Source organism: Ambystoma mexicanum, chromosome 2p (assembly GCF_040938575.1).
Source record: "Ambystoma mexicanum isolate Mex_15411 chromosome 2p, UKY_AmexF1_1, whole genome shotgun sequence".
In the NCBI taxonomy this organism is placed as follows: Eukaryota; Metazoa; Chordata; class Amphibia; order Caudata; family Ambystomatidae; genus Ambystoma; species Ambystoma mexicanum.
In genome coordinates, this window is record NC_090923.1 from 605,477,915 (window position 1) to 605,502,760 (window position 24,846).

A 24,846-nucleotide genomic window follows, 5' to 3' on the forward strand; every position below is an offset into this window, starting at 1 on the left:
ATGGATGTTCCATTATTGATGAATCATTAGATGAGGAATCAGTGGTCAAAGAAGATTCTTTGTTTTATCTGGTTTGATCCTGTTTTTGTGTGCTGTTGTCATTCTGCGCTACTGGCTGTAATCGTTTTTTTGAGTCTCTTAGTTGAGAGCAACTTGGGCTTGATGATGAGCTCAGATCAAGCCTCCTACGTTTGTGCAGGCCACTTTACCATTTGTTTTTAGGCACCATTTCATTCAAAGTGAGTTTAGGAGTCCTGTTCATAATGTCATTAAAGTCTTTGATAGAGTCAGTGGGCCTCATTACACGGTAGGCGGTAAGGGTTTACCGGTACCGGTATTTTACTGGTACCGGTAAATCCTTACCGCCTTACTACGAGGTCCCTTTGCGGGTTGGGGAATTTAACGCCTGCTTTTTGCAGGCGTTAAAAACCAACCCGCAAAGGGACCCAGGTAGCTAATTACGGTACCGCAATTTGCAGTACCATAATTAGCGCCTTCCCCATTCCCATTATGCCCTATGGGGCAAAAATGGGAATGGGGAAGGGCAATGGCGGAAGGGGGAATTACCGCCCCGCCAACCTTGGAATGGGGCGGTAATTCCCCTTTCCACCAAGGTGGTACCGGTAAATTACCGGCATGAACCATGGCGCTAATAGCGCCATGGTTTACCGCCTACCGTGTAATGAGGCCCAATTTCTCTATTTATGCTTTGATCTTTCTGTGTTTTGTTTAAGTGAGATATGTCAAATAAAAGTTTGTTTAGGATTTCCAACGAGTTCCGTCTTTCACTCCTGTTTTCCTGTACTATTGCAAATCCTTCTTTCACGTCTTTCACTCCTGCTTTCCTGTACTATTGCAAATCCTGTGGCTCCAACATCCTTAAGGAGCTCAGGATGCAATTGAGGTGAAATAGCACGGAAGACCTCATCTATTTTTTCAATTTCTCTTTCATATATATATATATCACTAGATTGTAGTTCATGCGTAATCTGATCGTATAAGCAGCTGGCCATTCTTTTGGTAGACCTTGAATGGGAGCCTTCGGATCACTGCATGTGACAAGGTGGACCATTGGGTCACACTGTGTGTGTCGGGGAGAGACGTAAGCAGTGTGTCCTTTGCAGGGGTTCTGGAAGGCCACTGAGTGGGCTTTATGAAACATGGAACTTGACTGCGTGTAGAGGCATGGTATTCAGTTTGACTGATAGGGTTCATTTGCCCAAGCTGCTGAGTTGAGACACCCCCCCATACTTTGTGTACCGCACCACGCAAGTACACAAAGGTGTGCTACCTGTGAAGGCAATAAATCCTGAGTTAAAGCCCCAGGTTGGTTACTATCAAGGCGCTTAGGTGTGTAATAATGCTAATCATATGAATTGCAAACATCAGTAATACCATCAAAGGAGCCATCCCTAGGGATGTTTTGCAAATTCTGGGAAGCACTGATACGATCACCAACAGTGTACAAGCTATGTAAATTTGGGCTCAGAATTTGAGCACTCGGTTCCAATAGTTCATGCAATTCATGTTCTTTTACACTAGTAGAGCCATTATCTGAGTTATCTAGATTGACTGAAGCGCCCCCTAGTGACAACATTGCAGGATCACAAGCGATTGAGCAACTCATAGTCACCAGGCGGCCACTTTCTTGTGAGTTTAATGTTGTGGTTGAGGTAAATTCCGGCAAAACAACAGTCCTGAGTCCAGTTTGCTCAAATACGAGTTCGGGTTCAGGTTTAGGTTCAGATCTCGCTCCCTTGAGTTTCCGGCGCATTTGTGCACGGGTCTTCGGTTGAGATGTTTTACCTCTCTCGCATGCATGAATCTTTCTGGTTTGTTTGTTTTCCACAGAGTGCTTATGGTAGATGGGTGAATCCAGCGATCTCCCTGCCTCACTCCACCTCCACAGCCTCCAGGAGACACAGCTCCTGTAAGCTTAGTGTTCGAAGACTCAAGAGTGGACACGCATCAATGCAGCAAACAGCCAACAGCAGGTAAAAAAGTTTAATGCCCTTCACTTGAACGGGTTTAACGCTGCAAGGGCGGACCAATGTTCCTTTTATCCTGCTACTTCCTGGAGTGGACGGACCTTCCAACAGCCACGCGGAGAGGGCTCTCGGGATTTCTCACGGCAGGAGAGAGAAGCCAATTACAGCCGGTAAAATGTTTCCACGGGGAGCAGTCAGCAGTCAAGATTCAATGGACGCCAGGCGAGGCCAAACAACAGCCAAAGCAGGTAAAAAAGTTGAATGCCCTTCACTTGAACGGGCTTAACACTGCAACGGTGGACCAATGTTCCTTTTATCCTGCTACTTCCTGGAGTAGGCAGAGCTTCTGCCAGCCACGCTGAAAGGGCTGTCAGGATTTCTCACAGCAGGAGAGAGAAGCAAATTGCAGCCGGTAAAATGCTTCCACGGGGAGCAGTCAGCAGTCAGGATTCAATGGACAGCAGGCGATGCCAAACAACATCCAACAGCAGGTAAAAAAATTGAACGCCCTTCACTTGAATGGCTTAACCACTTGCCATCAAGAAGAGCATTATGCAGGGTTGGCACCTAGTGAAACATCAGGGTAGCCTTGAAAAAAAGCCACTTTTTGCCTTCAAAAGGAATTGTAACCTTAGGCAAAAATTGGTGCATACATACTTAGAGAAATAAAGTGAGCAAACAGTTCTAAATCAGTGGGATCCACAACCTGTGACAGGCCACTATAAATGTGGGCACTGTGCAGCATGTCCGTATACTGAGACACGACATACATTTGAACACACGAAAATTAAGTGGGCCATATGAACTGCCTCATTAAAAATGTGGTATATATCATCTTATGCCCATGTGACCAAATTTACATAGGTAAAACTATGAGACAAATACGCACGAGGATCTCAGAACATAGGTCCTGTGTAAAAAACAAGGTAAAGGACAAGCCACAGGTCAATCATTTTGTGAGAGCAAAACACACAGAAAATAATATTAGATGGTTTGTATTACAAACAAAAAAGGTCCCAGCACGTGGAGGAGATGCGAGTAGTCTACTCCACAAACTGGAACAAACATGGATCCATTCCCTTGACTCTGTGAATACCGGTATGAATATTGCCGTAGAATGGAATAGATTATTCTGAGACTAGTCATAACTTGTATTCTGCCTTATGATGCAGAGGACAGAGGTCTGTGTAGACAATTTGAAAGGAATTACTACATCTGACCCGTAAGTTGGTGCACTGTCGTCACTGACGGGTTTTGATGTAATGAGATATGAATTTAAGAAGATACAATGCCTCTGTAGATAGTCAGCAGTCAAAGTCTGCGGTTTGGACAATAAAAATAAAAAATAAAATAAGGAATACATTGGTGAGAATCCAGAAGGTTTTTTTTTCGCCAGGACCTGCAGCACACTTCAAGAATTACATATGTGGCAATACTGACTTGTGTAAAATACATTGTACATTATTATCACATGAAATTGAACATATGATGGTCATCCTGTGTATGTTTTCCGCACATGCAAGATGTGTGGCGCTGCAGAAACAGTTCTCCCACTGCAGTCCTCTTTCTATGACTTTCACAGTCATTATGGAATAGAGTCCTTCCTCTATTTTCGAGTCACGCAATATTTACGAAAGTGAGAAATGTCGCAGCTGTTTTGAACTTGGCGGACGGTTCACGGCAGTTAACATAAGCGAGCCGGAGTGAGAAAAAACGCTTATACGGCATACCGTAGGTAAGGGAACTTGCGGCGCGAAGATGAAAACGTTAAAACTGGAAAATGGTGTTGCAGGTCATTTATATTGTGTGACCCATTTTAGAACTGTCAAGGAATAGTGAGACAGCACACACTGTGTTGCTAATGAAAGATGGTTGCACTAGAGGAGCAGCTATGAGTTGCTGGTATTAAAATGACTTTGAAGTCACTGGATGTGGGGCATAAGGAATGGTCCTCGTTTGCCTAAAATAGCACGTACCGAATATGGCCATGCTAATGTGGTGATACGGAGATGCAAACATGTAATGTAGATTGAAAAGCATGTACTGAGTTCAGCCATATCCTTATGTATACATGTATATATGCAATTAAGATTGGATCATGCAGCCAAATTGTAAGGTGCGGTTTGTCATGATACAGATGCAGGGGTGAGCCCGTAGTACATGAAGTTGGTGTAGTTACAACATTGAGCCCAGTGCAAGATTCAACCATCCAATATGGGCGAGTGCGCGTGACTTTGTTGCTACATGTGCAAAATCTGTAATTAAACTAGATAACATGGACCTGGTAAGAGATATATTTATTTTTAGATGGACATGTTGCAGTATAGAACTATGTCATATACTGACCGGTTGGCACTGCTAAAGCACTGAGCTCTAGTTGAATAAGTGACCTGGTGTTTTTTTGTATAGTTCGGCTGATATAGTCTTGATTAGGATACAGAATGTTAACTCTCGGCCTATGGTTTATAGGTCGCTATTCAACTGATCATAATTGGAAGGATACAGACTGTTTAGAGGATTACGACGGGGTCCGCTCGAGCAAGAGGGATTGATTTTCCCAACACTTACAATACCCTCTTTTACAACAGAACTGGAGGTTAGTGTGAGTTGGCACAACAGAGTAATTTTGGGTTGTGTAGCATAATTCAAATATGCCTTGATAAAGAAATGAGGTTGGATTTTGATATGTGTGTTTGTTGTTTTTAGGTGACTGGGAACTGTAGAACAATTGAAGACATCTATCCCCTATATATTTTGGCAGGAGCAGATATTGAACTGCTCAATTGTTTGTATATATTGTCCTGAAGAAGGTCCTAAGAGTTTTGGGCAGGGGTGTGGCCTATACTGGACTGAAACACATGTAGACGAAGTCCACAAAGAAATGTGAGTGGTCTGAACAAAAGGCATACTGTGAAAGAGAATATGGTGCCAAATATATCATTATGAATTGGTGAAAAGGAAAGAAACTGTAGTGTATATTGTTGTATATGCTAGTATATGTGGTAAATACGGTGTAGTGTGTGAAGGCATGAGTGTGTTTTGAATTTCTGTGCAACATGGTGGCACATTGCATTGGCCAGCCCTGCTTCTTCAAAATCAACATGCACGTGGATATCAGGCAAAGTCCCTGCACCAATGTCTGTGGTGTCTGCAGGGGGGGCAATCTCACTCATCTTCTGCTTAGTGCCCCTTTGAGATCCGGTGAGCCTGGGAGAGTTACTCGGCTCACTTCAACAGCAGCTCAGGCTGCTTTGCCCCTACTCTTGGCACAGCACTCTGTACATCTGAGGAATTCTTCCCTCCAGCGCTGGTCAGCCGCGCCTTGGTGCAGTACAAGAGCCATGCCCGTGCCTGCCACACCATCGCCAGCCAATCCACCTGATCTCTTAAGATCTAGTACCGGCGAAGCCCGGCAAAGTCAGGCAAAGTCCCTGCACCACTGTCTGCAGCTGTCAGCTGTGGATCAGTGGTGCCTACCAGCCTTGACGTGCAATGACTCACATCCCTTTCTTTCCTTTCCCTTACATCCTCTAGCCTGACTATGGAGCCTCTTCTTCCATTTTACATTTCTTTGCAGCATGCCCTGAAATCAATCTTGAGCATCTGATTTCTTCTAGGCCTAGGGTGCTTTTTCTCAACCATTGCAGTTTCATTTTGCAATTCATGGCCTATCCCTCCTTACCTTTCTTTAGTCTTTGTACAGCATAGCATATATCTCAAACTATTCCAGTCCATTGGTCCAATCCCCCTCATGCTTTCCATTCTTAATTCCGTAATCCTGATAACCTCGTATCCACCATTAACGGACCCTCTTCTCACCCCAAACGTTGCACTCTGGAATGTCGGTTCCTTGTGCAACGAAGCTCGTATGGTGTTGGATACTTTTCTTCACCCTCATCTTCACGTTCTCTGTCCAGCCGAAACCTGGTTTACATCATTTAACACTAACTCTGCTCTATTAACTCCCTCGTCTTCCTTTTCTCATACCACTCGTCTCTCTGGGCAGGGTGGGAGTGTGGGCATTCTTTTCTCCCCTGTTGGTACTCTTTCTCCTGTTCAACCAATCACCCTTTTATTACTATCGTTATTAAGGTATTTATTGAGCGCACACCTACCCTTGAGAAGGTGATTCATGCGTGCAGTGGGAGCCAGTGAAGGGGCACTTCTCAGGGGCACAAGAGAAAACAACGGGAGGCGTTCGTAGCTGGCATTGCCCCATCCAGGTGCATGGATACCGGGATAGGACCAGTGCACGAATGGTGGATCTAAATCTGTCCAAATGGAGGAAGGGCTTGACTTTGCGCAGAAAGGAGAGCTGATACCAAGCTCTCTGAGTTTTCTTAGCAAAGTGTGCCTTGAAGGAGAGGTGTTTGTCGATGTGGAACCCGGGGGACTAGGCATAGGAGGTGAGCTTGGATGTGAAGTACTCAAGGTTCATGGTTGATAGCCAGGTCTGTAATGTTTGGGTGTTCGGTGTTGCTGGTAAGGAGTAGGAATTCGGCCTTGGAGGGGTTGAGCTTCAAGTATGCACTGGAAATCCAAGACTGGATCAGCGAGAGGCAGGTTTTGTGTCAGTGGATGTCCTTGATGGAGTCGATCTTGAGGCATAGCTGTGTGTCATCAGAGTATTGGTGGATGTGGATGTTATGTGTGGCTAGGAGAGCTCCCTTTTGAACATCATTTCACATATTTTTCTATACATACCCACTAGGTTTTTTTAACCATTTATTACCCCTCCTCTGGACCCATTTTATCTTTCTGCGATGATTTTGCCTCTTTACTATCTTTTCTTCTTTCTCTTGAATCCCACTTGATTCTCCAGGGCGACTTTAAACTTCATTTCGCCACCTCTCACTCCAATACTCCTATCTATTCTCGATTTTTCTTATCTTTTCCCCATTCCTACCCCTCCATCGCACGTCTCTTGCTCATCTCTTGATTTGATGTTTTCTACTATACAATTTGTTTCCTCCATGTCTTCTCTTTCAATTCCTTGCTTCTATCATGTACTTCTCTCTTTCTCAGTCTTCATCTGTCCACAACTAGCTGTCCACTTCCCTCTTCAACATTTCTTGATCATCATCTCCGGGCCTTCGACCCGTCGTCCTTAAACTGTGCTCTTTTTCTATGCTTACCTCTCAAAGTGTTTTCCTCCCTTGTTCCTGACTCTGCTGTCTCTGTTCTACCCTCTACGCTTCTAGACACACTGGACTTCCTATATACTTCCTCTCCTTTTCTCCTCTCCCATAACCCTTCTCAAACCTGGATAAACCCTTCTCTCAGACTCCTTAGGCGGCTTCTATGCAAGCTAGAACGCCACTGGCATAAGACCCACCTGTCCGCTAACCTTGTTTCTCTTTCCTGTCTCCACTCTACCTTTAATTCACTCTTGCTAGCAGCAAAGAAGAAATATTTCAACACTCTTTTTACCTCCCTTTGTTCTCAACATCATCACTTATTCTGTACTCCTAATCGCATCCTTTCTCCTCCTGATCTGTATTCTGGTACTCTCTCTACTTTCACTGCCCCACCCACCCCCACCCCTGACTTCGCCACTTTTTCCTCCTTTAAAATGCCCCTATTGTGTTCATCCCTTACTTCTTCCCCCTCTTCTTTCGCCATGCCCTCTTCTCCGGCCTCCAGGATAATGTCTTCATTTCATCCTCTCTCTGATTCTGCAGTCTCTAGCATCCTTTCTAGGGACAATCCCCCTCTGCCCCTGTTTCCCTCTTCCCTTCCCCCTTGTTCCGCTTGCTAGCTCCTCATTCCCTTCCTTACTGCTTTATTTCAAACCTCCTTTCCTCGTGCTGTTTTGCCTCTTTCTTAAAACACACTTCGATTCTTCCATTTACAAAAACCCTCTATGATCGTTTCCGTCCTATCTCTCTATTCTCTTTCCTACCAAAACGTCTTGAGTACAAATTATTCTCCCTGATCTCTCATCATGTCCTCTCGAATGCTCTCCTTCCCCCTTGGTAATCCGGATTTTCGACCCGTAGAGTCTAATGAAACCGCTCTCCTTGTGGTCACTAACTCCCTTTTGGCAGCTCGCTCTTCTAAACATTCTTCTTGACACACTGGATCACTCTATTCTGCTTTCCTCTCTTCACAATCTTGGTCTTCGTGGCACAGTCTTGAACTGATTTACAACTTATCTATCACCGCATTCTTTCTCTGTTTCTCGGCTCAGGAAATGTTCCCCTATCATACCACAAGGTTCTTTTCTTGGCCCCCTATTGCTCGCTCTGTATAGCAGCCCTCTGGCCACTATTAATTCTTCCTTCAAAGTCTCCTATGACTCCCAGATCCTTCTTTCCCTTTCTTCCTTTTCTGCTGAAATACATTCAAACCTGTCTGCTTGTCTATTTGCCATCCTGTCTTGGATGACCTCTCACTTTCTTCACCTAAAAAACGGAGGTGATTTTCTGTCCTGCCTTCACTATCCCTCCTCTGCTTCCGCCTCCTACTATTGTCTCCCCTCCCTCCTCTTCTATTGCTCCCTTCCCTACTTCCTGCAATGTGGGCATTATGTTTCTCTCCTTTGCTTCCCAAATATCCTCAGTCTCCTGTTCATGCTGCCACCACAGAAGGCTCGCCCTTTTCTTACCACTCCTGGTACTAAACTGCTGCTCTCTTCGCTGGCCTTTTCAAGCTTAGTCTATTGCTCTGCTATCCTCTTTGACCTTCCAGCGTACACGCGTTACCCTCTCCGTTCTATACATAATTCCTCTATTCCTCTCCTTTTCTCTCTTTCTCCACGTGAGCCAATTCATCCTGCCTTCCTTTCCTTACGTTGGCTGTCCTTTGAATCCTGTTTACTGTTTCATTTTCTTTGTATAGTTTTTAAATGCCTTAATAATCTTGCCCCCTTACCTTACACCTCTTGTCTCTGTTCATGTACCGAATCAGATTCTCCAGGCTCAATCTCAATTTCTTTTGTCTGGCCCTCCCATTATCTATCCTTTTCTCTGCTTGCTCCAATTGTTTTGGGATTTTTTCTATTTTTTTTTCTTTCTCTTTCTCTCTCTCTCGCTCTCTCGCTCTCTCTCTCTCTCTCTCCCTCTCTCCATCTTTCTCTTCCCTCTATTTCTACATTACCTCTGTGCAAAACCCAGCTTAATAACCATCTACTATCCCCTTGATTAGATTTCTCTTTTTGATTGCATCTTTCATTGTAACATATATCTTATGTCCAGTGCTTTGGTCTAAGGCGCTATACATATGAAAATAAATCAAGTCAAATCAAATCACTGTGTTCCCCAATGACCCAATGTGCAGTGCATACGTTTCACTTCGAAACTAAATTAAATGGCATAGCCAGCTTTTACAATATGGTGAGGGCCCTGGACTTTACACATTTGGCTCTTATACCACCTGGGCCCCCAGAGCAGCTCTTCCGGGGCTAGTGCATGCAGGACAGTATCAATGTCGTCAAATCTAAGTGTTTCAAACGTGGAGTGAAACAAAAATAAAATCTTCAAAGAGGAAGGGGTGACAGAAAAATAAATGATTAATTGCCTCCACTAGGCATGATGGGTGGCCACTCCCACTGCATGCCAACCACCTTCTTGGCCACACAGGTAATGCTCTGCTGAGAAGGGGAAGGTAGAGAAGGAGGCAGCAGTAGGTGGCAGGGTGTTGCCACAGTTGTAAATGGTGGCATTGCAGACATGGCCTGGTCTTAGGGAGCACGCAGCCCCGCCAAGGTGGCATGCGACTGGCATGCTCGAGGATGGCTTCTACCATCTTGCAGCTGGGGGGAGTACATTGACTGTCAACTCTGTGCAAAGTAGTGACAGCTCTGCACTTTGCATGAACCAGGACCCAGCTGTTCTTGGAGGCCTGGCGTGCCTAGCTAGGCCCATGCGGCCTCCTCGTGATCACTGGCCTAGGCATGTGCCGCCTCTGTCTCAGCCCTGGGTTGGGCTGCCTTGTCCTAAACCCTCTAAGTCATGGCCTGCAATCACATTTCTACCATATCGCATTTTGCCTTATTTTCCACCCCCACTAACATTCCTTCCTCCCAGTGTTGGAGTATTGCAACTTCTGCTTCAGCTGCTCCAGTGTCTGTTGGACCCGAACAAGCAGATTGATATCATGTTTGTAAACCCAACCCTCGCCAATCAGTTCAGCCCAGCCCAAGTGGAGATGAAGGCCATTTTGTGGGATGAGAACAACATTGGAGCGATATTGCTAACCCATATTATGCAACAGTTCGATCTCAGAAAGTGAATGGCTGAGATTCTAGACTGACTTTGTTGGATCTAGAACCGGCACTCTCCTTCAGATGAGTCACAATTAATTATGTCAGTATTTAAAGATTGGGAGCCATTCTAAGCCTGCATCGCTTGCAGGTAAACATTCATTAGCACTTCTCAAAAATGTTGCGTTTCTTTATGCCGTCTGGCATCACAAATCTGGCCGCAAATATTGACTGCCATGTAAAGCTGCTAAAAATATAAAGCACGCTTTCTTTTTTCTCATTTTTATTCTGAAAAGTGACGCTAGTTTTTGATATAAAGAATTCCTATAGTCATCCTATACTAACCATTTTAGGAGAATACATGATGCTTTTAATGCTCTACCATCTGTCTTATAACACGAATGTCAATTTAAATTACTTAATTCATAATTATGAAAGGTTCTCTGTTTAAACCATTTATATGAGAAATATGGCCTCCAGCCACAAACGACAATGTAGGAACTTTCTGGTAAACCCACACACACCTGTTACATACGCCTTTTTCAATTAACGGTAAACCGCTGCTATATAAGATTCCAAGGCTCTGCTCCTGTTTAGAAAAAACAGTGTAATAAAGTGTGAAACCCAATTCACTATGCTTAAATATATTCGGCATTGAATGCAATTAAAAAGATGTTAGGGTGCCTAACTAATATTCCAAACCATGTAATCAATTCTCAATCAATGCTAGTCAAAGTCAATTGCAACATGACAGTTATGACTTAATTTCTTTCACGCGTACAGCTGTTGCAAGGCCTGCCTCTGCTGACACCCAGTTTGCAATTAAATCCAAAACACTTTCATGTTGGTAAGAATGGGGAAAGCTTTCTAACAGCCAAGCTTTTCCAGCTTGCTCTAGACTGCTGCTCCATTTCCGCCTCACTGACCACCGTTCCGGGCTTCTCGCACCCCTTCTCTCCAGCAGCATCCCTCTGTAATGAAGCCAGGCGCAGTTTCTCTCCATAGCTATTCAGGTCAACCAAAGAATCTATTCATGTCAACCACAGAATGGGTTTATACACTTTTTCTGCAGGGCTTGATCCATCAGCTGGTAACAACTGACCAATAGGCAAATGCAAACTTTCTTGTTGAGTCAAAGGGTCTTGGTGTTGACTATTGAGTGATCAGGAAAGTTGCTTTGCATCCCTTCTGCTCGAATTCAAAGTCCTCAGATTAGAACCCCCCCACACCCAGTTCATAAATACGGAAAAAAAATTAAGATTACTGATCAAGCCAACACCGTGCGGTTCCAATAGCTGCATTGTGAGCTACAAAAGCAAGGTTTCTGAAGTAATAAACAGATACACATGGTTCCATCGTGACGTAGTAATTTCACAAGATTGTACATGGCAACATTTCCACAGTTGTTTGCTTGTTGACCCTCACGAGGCTTTGGCCTTGAGTGCATGTTTTCATAACGGAACTTGTTGTGTTGCTTTTTTTTAATTCATAGCATGTACTAGGAGGAGTCTGTGCTGGAGATTCCCAGCACAGCGTATTGTAATGGGCGTTCAATGTCTCCTCAAGGAAGCACTGAGGAAGCAAACATTGTTAACACGGAACCGCCGGGTGTTAACACTATGCACTGGAAATGAAGAACATTGCACAAAGGTTCAAACAGAGACGGACCCCTCTAAGTTTACTCATTTCAAAACGAGGCCGAACATTTCTTGGCATAGTCAGTCCTCCAAAGGTGGGGCCGAAATGCTCTTCACCACAGTGTGCATAAGGGCGCACAGCTTCATGTATATGGATGCTTCCGTCTCCTGAGGTCAACTTCTAATTGTGAGGCGACCTAAAGAGCCGGTCAAAAGTTGACCCAGTTATGGTCAACTTTTTATTTTGTATTATTTGAGTCCGAAAGTGGACTGTCAAAGTTCGACCTTTCACAAAGTTGACCCTTTCTTGATCATTGCTTTTAGATGTGCTTATTTTTAAAGGTGGGATCCCCCATGCGAATCTTTTCCTCTGCATCACCCCACATGATACTTACCGTTCTTGTCCCTCTTCTATTTTTAACACACTGATCCTCACTGTAACCAGAAACCCCTAACCCAATGTTGCTATCCCTTTCACTCACCTTATTTCTTTTTCGCTGACTTCTGGAGCTGGAAAAATGATAAAATGTTTGTCCGCCTGGATGGTCAGCCTGCAGGAAATAATAAACATAAAATAAGGGATACAAATCAGCATCTCTTGAAATGCTAATCTAACGTCACCAGAAGGTTTGCAATCTATAGCAGAACGCAAAATATTCGTTTCCTCCTTAATATTCTTCCGGAGGCTGTATATGAATCTATAATGACGTGGAACTGCTCTGCCATCTAAGGTGCACTTCATAAAAGATTAGAGAGGCTGAAATCTATCTGATCCGCAAGAGCAAAATGATGACCTATTTCTCATGAAGCATTCAGGAAGACCAATACCACAAATGACCAATACCACCGTTTTAGAATTAAAGTACAGTAGTAAAGAAATGTTCCTCAGGAGAAGCACACATATCAAATGGAGTCAAATGGAATGAAAGCCAAAAATGAAAAAAATAATATTTAACAGAAACCTAAAGAAAGTGAATCAAACCGTCCATTATTACTGATAATAAAAGAAATCCTACTATTTTGTTTTATTCTTAATTTATTGGAAACGTTTATCAACACATCATAACTTAATACAAAATCCATTAGGACTCACAATCCCACAAACAACCTCCCTATCCAACATTGGATTGTTCCCTCCCTCCAGAAAAGTCTGCATACACATTACAGGACAACCTACACTGTAAATGTCAATCCAAAAAAAGCCAAACTAAATAATAAAATAACTGAGGCCTCTGTCACATAAGCTCTGAAAAAGTAAAGGGGAAGATTAGAAAGCCATCTGAACATTGGAGGGAAGAGATGCCAAATAATGATATATGGCATGGTGAGAGGTTGCTGACTGGGGGTGAGGTAGGTCTGAAGCGCAGTCTCTTTACCCACATCAAATCACATGTTTGAAGTAACAGTAATGGCCGCTTAGCACGTTTTACACATTATTACCACAATGCCCCACCATGCACACTTTGCATTCTCATATTCCCCCAGCATTCACACTTTACGTTTCCATATTCCCCCACTTAGCACAATTTGCGTTCCCATATTCCCCCCTCATGCACACTTTGCATTCCCATATTCCCCCACTTAGCACACTTTGCATTCCCATATTCCCCCATCATGCACACGTTACCTTCCCATATCCCCCAATTTAGGGCCCTTTGCATTCCCATATTCGCCCATCATGCACACGTTACGTTCCCATATTCCCCCATTTAGCACACTTTGCATTCCCATATTCCCCCATCATGCACATTTTGCGTTCACATATTCCCCCATTTAGCACACTTTGCATTCCCATATTCCCCCTCATGCACACTTTGTGTTCCCATATTCCCCCACTTAACACACTTTGCATTCCCATATTCCCCCATCATGCACACTTTGCATTCCCATATTCCCCCATCATGCACACTTTGCATTCCCATATTCCCCCACTTAGCACACTTTGCATTCCCATATTCCCCCAGCATGCACAATTTGCTTTACCATATCCCCCCATCATGCACACTTTGCGTTCCCATATTCCCCCACTTAGCACACTTTGCATTCCCATATTCCCCCAGCATGCACACTTTGCATTCCGATATTCCCCCATCATGCACACGTTACGTTCCCATATTCCACCATTTAGCATTCCCATATTCCCCCATCATGCACACTTTATGTTCTCATATTCCCCCATTTAGAACACTTTGTAATCCCATAATTCCCCCATCATGCACACTTTGCGTTCCCATATTCCCCCACTTACCACACTTTGCATCCCCATATTCCCCCAGCATGCACACTTTGCATTCCCATATTCCCCCATCATGCACACGTTACGTTCCCGTATTCCCCCACTTAGCACACTTTGCATTCCCATATTCCCCCACTTAGCACACTCTGCATTCCCATATTCTCCCATCATGCACACTTTGCGTTCTCATATTCCCCCACTTAGCACACTTTGCATTCCCATATTCCCCCACTTAGCACACTCTGCATTCCCATATTCTCCCATCATGCACACTTTGCGTTCTCATATTCCCCCACTTAGCACACTTTGCATTCCCATATTCCCCTAGCATGCATACTTTGCATCTCATATTCCCCCATCATGCACACGTTATGTTCCCATAATCCCCCACTTAGCATTCCCATATTCCCCCAGCATGCACACTTTGCATTCCCATATTCCCCCATCATGCACATGTTACGTTCCCATATTCCCCCACTTAGCACACTTTGCATTCCCATATTCCCCCATCATGCACACTTTATGTTCCCATATTCCCCCACTTAGCACACTTTGCATTCCCATATTCCCCTATCATGCACACTTTGCGTTCTCATATTCCCTCACTTAGCACACTTTGCATTCCCATATTCCCCCACTTAGCACACTTTGCATTCCCACATTTCCCCACCATGCGCACTTTATGTTCCCATATTCCCCCACTTAACACATTTTGCATTCCCATATTCCCCCAGCATGCACACTTTGCATTCTTATATTCCCCCATCATGCACACGTTATGTTCCCATATTCCCCCATTTAGCATTCCCATATTCCCCCATCATGCACACTTTGCATTCCCATATTCCCCCACTTAGCACACTTTGCATTCACATATTCCCCCAGAATGCACACTTTGCATTCCCATATTCCCCTATCATGCATACTTCGAGTTCCCATATTCCCCCACTTAACACACTTTGCATTCCCATATTCCCACATCATGCACACGTTATGTTCCCATGTTCCCATATTCCCTAGCACACTTTCCGGCGCTCGATAATGCCCAAGTGAGAGCACATTTAAAATTCGAACAATGCCTAAAATGGCATATTTCTTTTTTCTTGTAATGTGTAACATATGTTATTGTATTTAACTAACATAACAATGAGTCAAATGCAGAACGGATACACAATAACAAACAGAATGGAAGGACGAAAGAAGGAAAATAAATGTCGTAGCTAGGACACTTTACAAGTGTCATGGTTTCCTGGAGCACACGGAGAGTGCACAAGCGCTCAGTCTGGATATTTTGCAGTGTCCAGCACGTTCTCTACAAGCCCATTATGCACCAGTTAGCACACACCATTATTTCTGTAATCCACACATTGATGTAATTCCCCAGGATGTACCATTTTGCATACATTTCAATGTTCTAAAATACCCAATTCAGCTAGCTTTTCAAGCCTCCATATGGCCCCAGCTAACACACTTTTCAAGTTCCCACAAGGCTCCCATTAGAAAGGTTTGCCAATTTCCAGAAAGAGCACCCCACTAAGGGGGTAATTCATAGCATTCGGCGCAGAAGCAGCACACGCGGCTGGTGCAGAGAGGGATCGTGCGCCAGTGTGTGCCAGCCGTGTGCGCTAAACAGCATTCTGGCGCACCACATATTCATGGATTTCCTAAGCCATTTTCAGCCGTGGCGCAGTGAACATCCTGCAGCACCAGTTACGCCCCCAAAAATGCCCCTTGCGCAAGGAAAAGCCATCGAATCCCCCAATACGGCGCAAAGGGCCGTGCTAACCCTGGGCCAGCTAATAGGCACGCTACACTGTAATCGCGTGAAAGACTATGCGTACCCCGCTCACTACAGCCAAAACGCATGAAAATGTACTTGTGCACCTACTTGAATAGGGTACACAGCTTGCGCCAGCGAAATCGCAAGTAAAAGTCCCCACGCACCCCTCGGAATACGCGTACCCCACTCGTGCCAGCGAAATCGCATGTAAAACTCCCCGCGCACCCCTCGGAATACACATACTCTGCTTGCGCCAGCAAAATCGTGTGTAAAACTCCCAGCGCACCCCCGGAATATGCGTACCCGCCCGCCCCAGCGAAATCACGTGTAAAACTCCCTGCGCACCCCGGGAATACGCGTACCCCACTCAGGCCAGCAAAATCACAAGTAAAACTCCCTGTGCACCTCTCGAAATACGTGTACCCCGCTCGCGCCAGTGAAATCGCGAGTAAAACTCCCTGCGCACCCCTTGGAATATGCGTACCCAGCTTGCGCCAGTGAAATCGAATGTAAAACTCCCCATGCACCCCTCAGAATATGCATACTCCGTTCGTGCTAGCAAAATCGCGTGTAAAACTCCCCGCGCACCCCCGGAATATGCATACCCGCTCGCCCCAGCGAAATCACGTGTAAAACTCCCTGCGCACCCCCGGAATACGCGTACCACGCCCTGGCCAGCAAAATATCGTGTAAAACTCCCTGCGCACCCCTGCAATATGCATACCCCGCTTGCGCCAGTGAAATCGTGTGTAAAACTCCCAGCACACCCCTCAGAATACGCATACCCCGCTCGCGCCAGTGAAATCGCGTGTAAAACTCCCTGCGCTCCCCCGGAATACGCGTACCCTGCTTGCGCCAGCGAAATTGCATTTAAAACTCCCCCTCTGAATATGTGTACCCTGCTGCGTCAGGTAAAATGCATGGAAAAAGTCCCCCCCGTGGTGTGGGCTGCCTGTGGGGCATGCCCAGGGGTGATGGGCTGCCTGCGGGCATGGGGAGGGTGGAGGGGCTGCCTGTGGGGCATGCCCAGAGGTGATGGGCTGCCTGCAGGGCATGGGGAGGGTGGATGGGCTGCCTGTGGGGCATGCCCAGGGGTGATGGCTGCCTGCGGGGCATGGGGAGGGTGGATGGGCTGCCTGTGGGACATGCCCAGGGGTGATGGGCTGCCTGCGGGGCATGGGGAGGGTGGATGGGCTGCCTGCGCATATTCCAGGGGTGTGCATGATCTTTCACACGCGATTTTGCTGGTGTGAGTGGGGTACGTGTATTCCGGGGGTGCGCGTGGACTTTTACAAGGGATTTCGCTAACGCGAGCGGGGTACGGGTACTCCGGGGGTGTGCGGGGAGTTTTACATGCGATAGGCCTGGCGCGAACGGGGCATGCGTATTCCGGGGGTGCGCGTGGACTTTTACGCGCGATCTCGCTGGCGCGGGCGGGGTACGTGTATTCCGAGGGGAGTGCATGGACTTTTACATGCGATTTCACTGGCACAGGCTGGGTACGTGTATTCCGAGGGGTGCGCGGAGAGTTTTACACGTGATTTGGCAGTGTGTGCCCCCCCCCTCCCCATGCCCCACAGACAGCCCATCACCCCAGTCCATGCCCCACAGGCAGGCCACATGACACCATGCACTCGGGAGCACCAACACATGTCCCCCCCTCCTCCCCACCAGCCCCATTGACGGGCACCTGCCAGCAGGCCCGACTCATGTCCCCCCACGCCCCAACCATCCCCCGGTTAACGGGCACCTGCCAGCAGGCCCCGACTCATGTCCCCCCACCCCCATTGACGGGCACCTGCCAGCAGGTCCCGACTCATGTCCCTCCACCCTCCCACAACCCCTATTGACGGGCACCTGCCAGCAGGCCCGACTCATGTCCCCCCACCCCCCAACCACCCCCCAATTGACGGGCACCTGCCAACAGGTCCCGACTCATGTCCCCCACCCTCCCACGACCCCTATTGACGGGCACCTGCCAGCAGGCCCCGACACATGGCCCACCAAAAAACATATCCTAACAAAACAGACCCATGGCCCTAATGCCAACCCAAATCCCCCTTACCCCCCAGTGCAAGCATGCGACCATCCACTGCCCCCACTCCCAAATTACCCATGCCATAACGGTCTCAAAAGAACTACCATGCCCATGCATAAATGCACAACCGAGCCACACAGTGGAAACACATGACTAAGGCAATGTACATTGAGACATGCACAAAGCCAATAATAGTACACAGCACCAATCATGAAGTTCGAAAAAATGTATTAAAAACATAATAAAATAACAAAGAAAATCAAACTTGCAAATAATAAATAATGAAAGCTATTACAAAAAAATAGAAAATCCAATGAAAAACAAAAATCAATAGCATGAAAAAAGAAAAGTGGTCCATCGCCAATGTCAACATGAATCAAATAATCAAAAAGAAGAAAACCATTGACCCATGGGAAATTTTAAAAAATAAATTATGTACAAGTCTTCAACTATATACAATCCAAGTCCAAAGGGTCCATGATCCCCAAACCAAATGAAACCTACAAAAAGTCTATGAATAAAAAACGATATACATGAAGTGGAGCAAAGTCCATTAACTCAAAAAAAAAAAAAGAAAAAACAAAGAAAACCTAACACTAAAGAACTATGTACAAAGGCGGCAGGCAAGTCCAACGGCTCGCTTGTTGATGTTCCGGGCCAGGGCATCATCGAACTCCACTTCGATGTCCCGGAGGCAGGCCTCTTACCTGGCCTCGAGGTCTTGCAGGGATGCAGTCATGCCATCCTCCAACTCCCTGCGAGTTGCCTCAAGTCACTCAGCCCACCTCAATGCCCTGCGCATGGAGTTTTCCGCCCTGACTATAGTGAGCCGTGCCACCTCCGCCCGCCGCTGCGCCGCATCTATCCGCTGGCCCAACCGCTGCCACACGGAAGACACTCCCAATACAGGGTCCTCCTGCCCTCCGGCCAATTCCTGCCCCTGTGATTTTGAAGGCCCCGAGCCATCATCGCTCCCACCCTGAGCCTGTTGCTGCCGTGCTCGTGCCCTGCTTGTCGATGCCTGCATGTCCTCCTCTTGCTGGGGTCCTGTTGTTGGGGTGGCCACCCCTGCTGGACCTCCGACTCCCGACTGTGGCAGGGATGTGTCCTCCACCAGCCTGGCTGCTGGGTCAGGGGCAACTCCACAGGGTGCCAAGGTGATACTTTGGTAAGAAGATGGCACAGAGGACGACTGGCGCATAGGGGGTTCAGTTGAGGAGGGGGTCGCTAGAAGATCCAGCACACAGAGGAACCCAGCGCTGGTGACCCGTCCTAGTAGGCTGACGTGGTCAATGAGGTATTCAAAATGACGTGCATTGTCCACACGAGAACTCTGCATGTCATCCCGAATACCACGTTGACGCATCGCCACCCCAGCTAGGACAGGCTCAATCTGGTCACGGATTGCCACGTTTGCAGGGAGAGGAAGGCCAGTTGTTGTTCGCGCATCCCCTCCCTGAAACGCGTCTGGACGATGGCATCCCTGCTAGTGCAGGATGATGCAGGCACAGGATCGGGGACAGGATTACACACAGGCACCTCTGCGGCGGCCTGTGCTGCCTCCTGTCCCTGCCCCTGGACTGCACCACTAGCACCAGTGGAATCCCCCCCTCCAGGCCCCGTGCGTGGGCCTTCCACAGCCTCCTCCTCAACCAAACCCCCCACCAACCTGGATGATGCCGTGCCATCTTCCTCCATAGGCCCCTGTGGGGGCTCAGCTGCCCCTACTGCTGCCGAGGAGTCCACCTCCAACCTCCGCCTCTTGGACCTTCCCTCGGCAGCTGCGGCCATGGACGCAGCACCAGACTCCTCACTCCCGGAAGAGATGACAATGTGGGAGGAGAGTTGGGCCTTACGTCTCCAGCTGGCGGTGGGATCCCTGCCTCTGTGCTCCACAGCACCGTCTCTGCCCTCTTCATCAGTCGACGCTGCAGACAGGGAGAGACAGAACACAGGCATCAGCGCACTGTACAATGGTCAGATACACACGTGACAGTTGCACATGAGTGGCAGTGTCAAACTTCACAGATGGCATCACACTCCCCAACACTCATATCATTTGAACCCACACACATGCACAAAAGGACAGGAATCGTGCAGCAGGCAGCAGCATCCATACACACACCAGAATGAACATCCAAAGCTTGGCATGATGTCACAAGCAACATGGGGAGTGCCGAACACATGCACTCACGCCACCAGACAGACATGCATCTGTACATCTCCACCACTTGTCACAGTGCAAACATCGGCAAGTATGTCACATCTGCCAATCGGGTTCCTACATGTCTGTGTCACATGCATCCATGATCTATCACTATCACACACATGTGAAACACACACACGCACATGTATGCCGAGCACATACATGAATGTGGAACCAGCATCCATGTGTCGCACCCCAACCATGCCATAGTACACACCCAGAAATAGTAACATGTGTGCATCTTCACATGCAGTTGTGCATCATGCTTTGGAACACATACACCATTGATGTGCATCACACATGACAGGACTCACATGCAGCACGGTCATGTCCCTGCACATACACATCCATACATGGTCCTTTTCAGACATATCTCCAAGCTGCACACTCCTGGCACACCTCAACATGCACTGTGTCCAATAAGTACGCATGGACACTTGCCGCTCGACTCCGGACCGGTCTCCCACTCGGGGATTCTTGGCGGTGAAGTGCTGGGTTAATGCGTTCCAGGACCCTCATGTCGTCGGTGGTAAGGTGGACCCGGCCTCACTGCATCCGCTGCTTCCAAGAGGCACCAGGCCTTCCTGAGGGTCCTGGACCTGAAGTCCTCCCAGCGCTTATGGACGTGTTGTATGTCACGGGTTGCAACCCCCTCTGCATTGATGGCAACCACGATGTCCAGCCAGATCCTCTCCCGTCCATCCTTGTCGGCGCGTCTTCTTCCATAGAGGGCATCATAATGCACCAGGACTTGCTCCACCAGGATGCCAACCTCTCCTGCTGAGAAGCTGGCAGCCCTCTGCCTCTCTGGCTAGGGGTTACCAGTGGTGTCTGATGGTGTTTCACCCGACATGGCAACCCCCGAAGCAGGTGTGGGTGGGCAACTGGGTCCTGGTGCTGGGCTGTGGAGCGATGACTTCAGTCGGGAGTCTTCTGTTAAAGCAGGGGTGGTCACAGCAACTGGACCCCTGCAGATGGCTGACGTGCAGGCACCAAATGGCAGGGCACGTGGCCAGCAGGCAGGCAGGCAGGCAGCAGATGGCAGGTGGGAGTCTGCTCGGGGCTCTGGTGGGCAGGAAAAGGGCCTTCTAGGCAGGAGCGTGGTCTTCCATGTGTTGTCGCGTGGCCAGCTTGATACAGAGTGATTTTGCACATGAAAAAACAGCACGTCGGTGTGTAATTCGAGGAAAGGCCATTAGCGCGTAAGTGACATGATGCGTGCAGGCGTTTCTCTCAGCACGGGTGCATAGTGAATCCGCACGTGCAAAAATTGCACGTCCGGGAGTCACTGCGTGTAATTGGAGGAAAGGCGTAAGCGTGTAAGTGACGTGACGCGCGCAGGTGTTTCTGTGGGCAAGGTTAAAAGGTACATGTAGGACACCATTTTCTTGCACGTGATTTTTGTGGAGAGCGAGCGGGTGATTTTTGTATTTCTTGTCGGTTCACACGCAATTACTTCACAACAGTTGCAGTTTGTACTCCTTGTTTACTCAGACAGTGTTCAATTCTTCTTTTGGCGGGGGTGTTGCCAACACGCACATGCATGTCTTTTTCACTTTCTTTTTCCAGGCAGAGGGTGAGTCGCACACGTATTTTTCCACTGTGGTTGTCCGCGTGTGTCGTGTACCTCTTCAGAGGTCATTGTAGCCTGTGTGTACCACGCGTACGCTTATTTATGTGTTTCTGGGTGTCACAGCATAGTGCGGGTCCTTTATTCCATGCACCTTGCCTACCAGGGGTCGTGTGCACGTTAAATTTTGTTTCCGGGGTGCCTGAGCATTGCTTGACCCGTCATCTTCCCCCAGGGGTCACAGACAGCCTTGCTAGAGCACAGGGGTACGTATTCCATCTAGTACCCTGCCCCTTTCACCCCAATTGCCCAGGACAATTGTTTACTGCACCTCCCATTCGCACAAGAACATCAGTGCCATGGTTGGGAGGCGACCAAGTGGTAAGGGAGGCAAGGGTGGCCGACCTCCAAGAGATGTCCGCGGAAGGGGATGTGGCCATGATGAGCAGGGTGACCCAAGAGGCCAGTGTGTGGACGACCAATCAGGGACACTTATGCCCCCCCCCCAATGGGTGGGGGAGATACAGCTGACACCATCCCAGCTCAGGCCCCGTTAACCCATCCCAGAATGGTCACAGAACTGGCACGGGATGACTCACAGGCTGACTTCCGTGTCACAAAGTCAAAGCCACGTGTGGCAATGAAAGTTGCTAACACCAGGCCACGTGGATCTGGGGCAGCAATGTCATCTGATGCCCCAAGTAGCCAGGGTGAGGAGGCTGCAGGGGCAGCTGCAGCTCAATCCACCCCGGCTCTGAGTCACCCAGCCGGGACAGTGTTGGTCCCAGACCATCACACCAAGGCAGTTGTGCCACTTGGTCCTGGCAACAGCACCCAGCAGCCAATGCCTGCAGTGAGACCTTTGGTCATCGTGCCATTGCCTGCTCCCAGTGCCCAGTCCACCTGCGCTTCAGCCCCTACCGACCAGAACGGTGTAAGCCACTCAGGGTCCGCACCACCTCTCAAGAGGAAGAAGCGTGCTCTTGAAGAACAGGCTGGGACCACAGACACGGCTCACCCCTTCGGCACATCAAAGAAGCAGAGTTTCAATGATGTGGAACTAGACACACTTCTGGGCTATGTGTCGGCTCATGGCAGCAAAATGCTGGTGACTGCAGGGTGCAAGACTACGATTGCTCAACGTAGGGCCCACTGGCAGTGCATCGTAGACCAGATTAGTTCCCTTGGATTTGTGAGGTGCACAGCTGATGATTGCTCAAAGCGGTGGAATGATCTCAAATGCCGAGCAAAAAACAAGCTGGCTTCCAATTATGCCTCTACTCTGGTGAATGGCAGTGAGTCTCCACCAGAGGAGGATAAACTCACAGAACATGAGGCAATCGCTGGAGGATTCATCACAGAGGATCAGATCCAAGGCGTGGGAGACCTACCAGATCTTGAGGCAATGTCCGGTGAGTGGCCATGCCTGTGTGTGCAAACCATGTGTATGTTGCTTGGGTGATGTGTTCTGATTGAGTGCCAGGTCTGGCTGTGCAGTCATGACTGCTATAGGTCACCCATGTGGTGCCTCCAACCCATCCCCTGCCCTTGGGTTTGGTTTTCACAGTATCCCTTCTGACCACAGCAAACACTGAGCACCCGATTACTGCACTTGCCCTTCAACTGGCATCATGCCACAACATTGTTAATATTGTTTTTCAGTTCATTCTGCCTGATTGATGGGATCATTTGCTGGATGAACACATATTTGTGCCGCTCTGCCCCAAATCCACCATACTTCAGACATAGGAACAATGGCCCACATTTGTTTCCTTTTTATGGGAATGATTTCATCAATCAGGCTGATTGACTTTTGTGCACCTACACATGCGGTGCACACAATCACTTTGGAGCCCTGTTTGAATGTTCAACATGACAATTGACTTGTGTCATGTCCAAGTGACCTACCATTGATGTGGGCGAGAAGTTGCTACCACTCACACATAGAGTCTATGAGGTTAGGCTCTTCCACTCAATTAGGGACTGCATGCTGTTCCATCCTTCGGCAGTTGCCTGTCCCCGGGTTTGATTCACACTTGTGTTATCACCCGACAAAGTCAGAGAAGAGTGTTCGTGAGTGTTTGACCTGAAACAACCCCTGTTTTATGCATTCTCTCACATTCTTGTTTCCTGACTATGAAACTTTTTTGGGTCACAGGAGGTTTAACCTCATTGTGAGGCATGACTATGGTGGTTCTGGATATCTGAAGGTGTCACAAGGTGGTGGTGATGGTGGGCAGGAAAATGGTGATGGTGATAATATTTTGGATGCACCAATTAACACGGTGTTTCTATCAAGGTTTCTGGATCATGGTCCACTTGCTTTTCTCTTGGTGAGAGGAAGATATAGGGTGTTAATAACCTTTTTCTACACCCCGTTCACTTATAGCACGGTGGTAGTAATGATCAATCTAGAAACTTAAGCATTTAGCCTGATTGATGTTGTGTTTTCATGTTTGTATTTAGGTGAGTTTCGCTGGTGTATTTTACATGTTCTTTTTTTTCCATCTACATTCCACGCGACCTCGCTGGACCAGAGTACCCGTGAAGAATTTCTGTTACTGAATATTACACAGAAAGTAACATGTCGGGTCGGGGAATGTATTGTTATTTGTGAACAGTTTCAAGTCATATTCACCTGAGTCAGAATAGACTATATAAACAAGAAACTGGTTCGGTGGTGTTAAACTTATGGTTCATACTAATAATGGACTAGATATTGTATAATTGTGTTTTAGTATGTTTGTTTTTATTGATGAAATATTTGTTATAATAGAATGATTTGTTGAATGGTTTGAGTATGAATGTAATGTGGTTGTAGTGTGGTTTGTTGTGGTTTTTGATGGGAATAATGTATCCGGTCAATCCAATGATGAAATAGATGGATTGATTAACACATTTATTGATACCAAAATTGATGTATGTTTTTACTATTAAGAAATCAGTTTTTTAGTGATTTGCTCAATATATGTTAATAAAAAATATTTAATTATATTTGAGCGTCTACTAGGTTGAATTCAATTTGTTTCACCTTAGGGTTTGGTTTATTGATAGACGCATTTGTTCCACAGATGTTTTTTGCATCGTGAAGCTATTAGGATTATGTAGACATGTACATTACACTGGGACTCGCCACTTGAACACAACAGTACTCTGACCTTCTTTGTTAACTTTGTATATGTTTAATC

The 24,846-nt window shown here is 47.2% G+C and overlaps 1 long non-coding RNA gene across 1 annotated transcript in view; it reads left to right on the forward strand.

Moving 5' to 3' along the window:
- Positions 1–3,608: 3,608 nt before the first annotated feature.
- LOC138566606 (uncharacterized) overlaps positions 3,609–24,846 on the forward strand; it is a 52,278-nt gene continuing 31,040 nt past the window's right edge. The window contains exons 1-2 of the long non-coding RNA XR_011301976.1: positions 3,609–3,723; positions 4,458–4,584. This is a non-coding gene — a long non-coding RNA (uncharacterized lncRNA). The remainder of the gene's footprint in view (positions 3,724–4,457; positions 4,585–24,846) is intronic.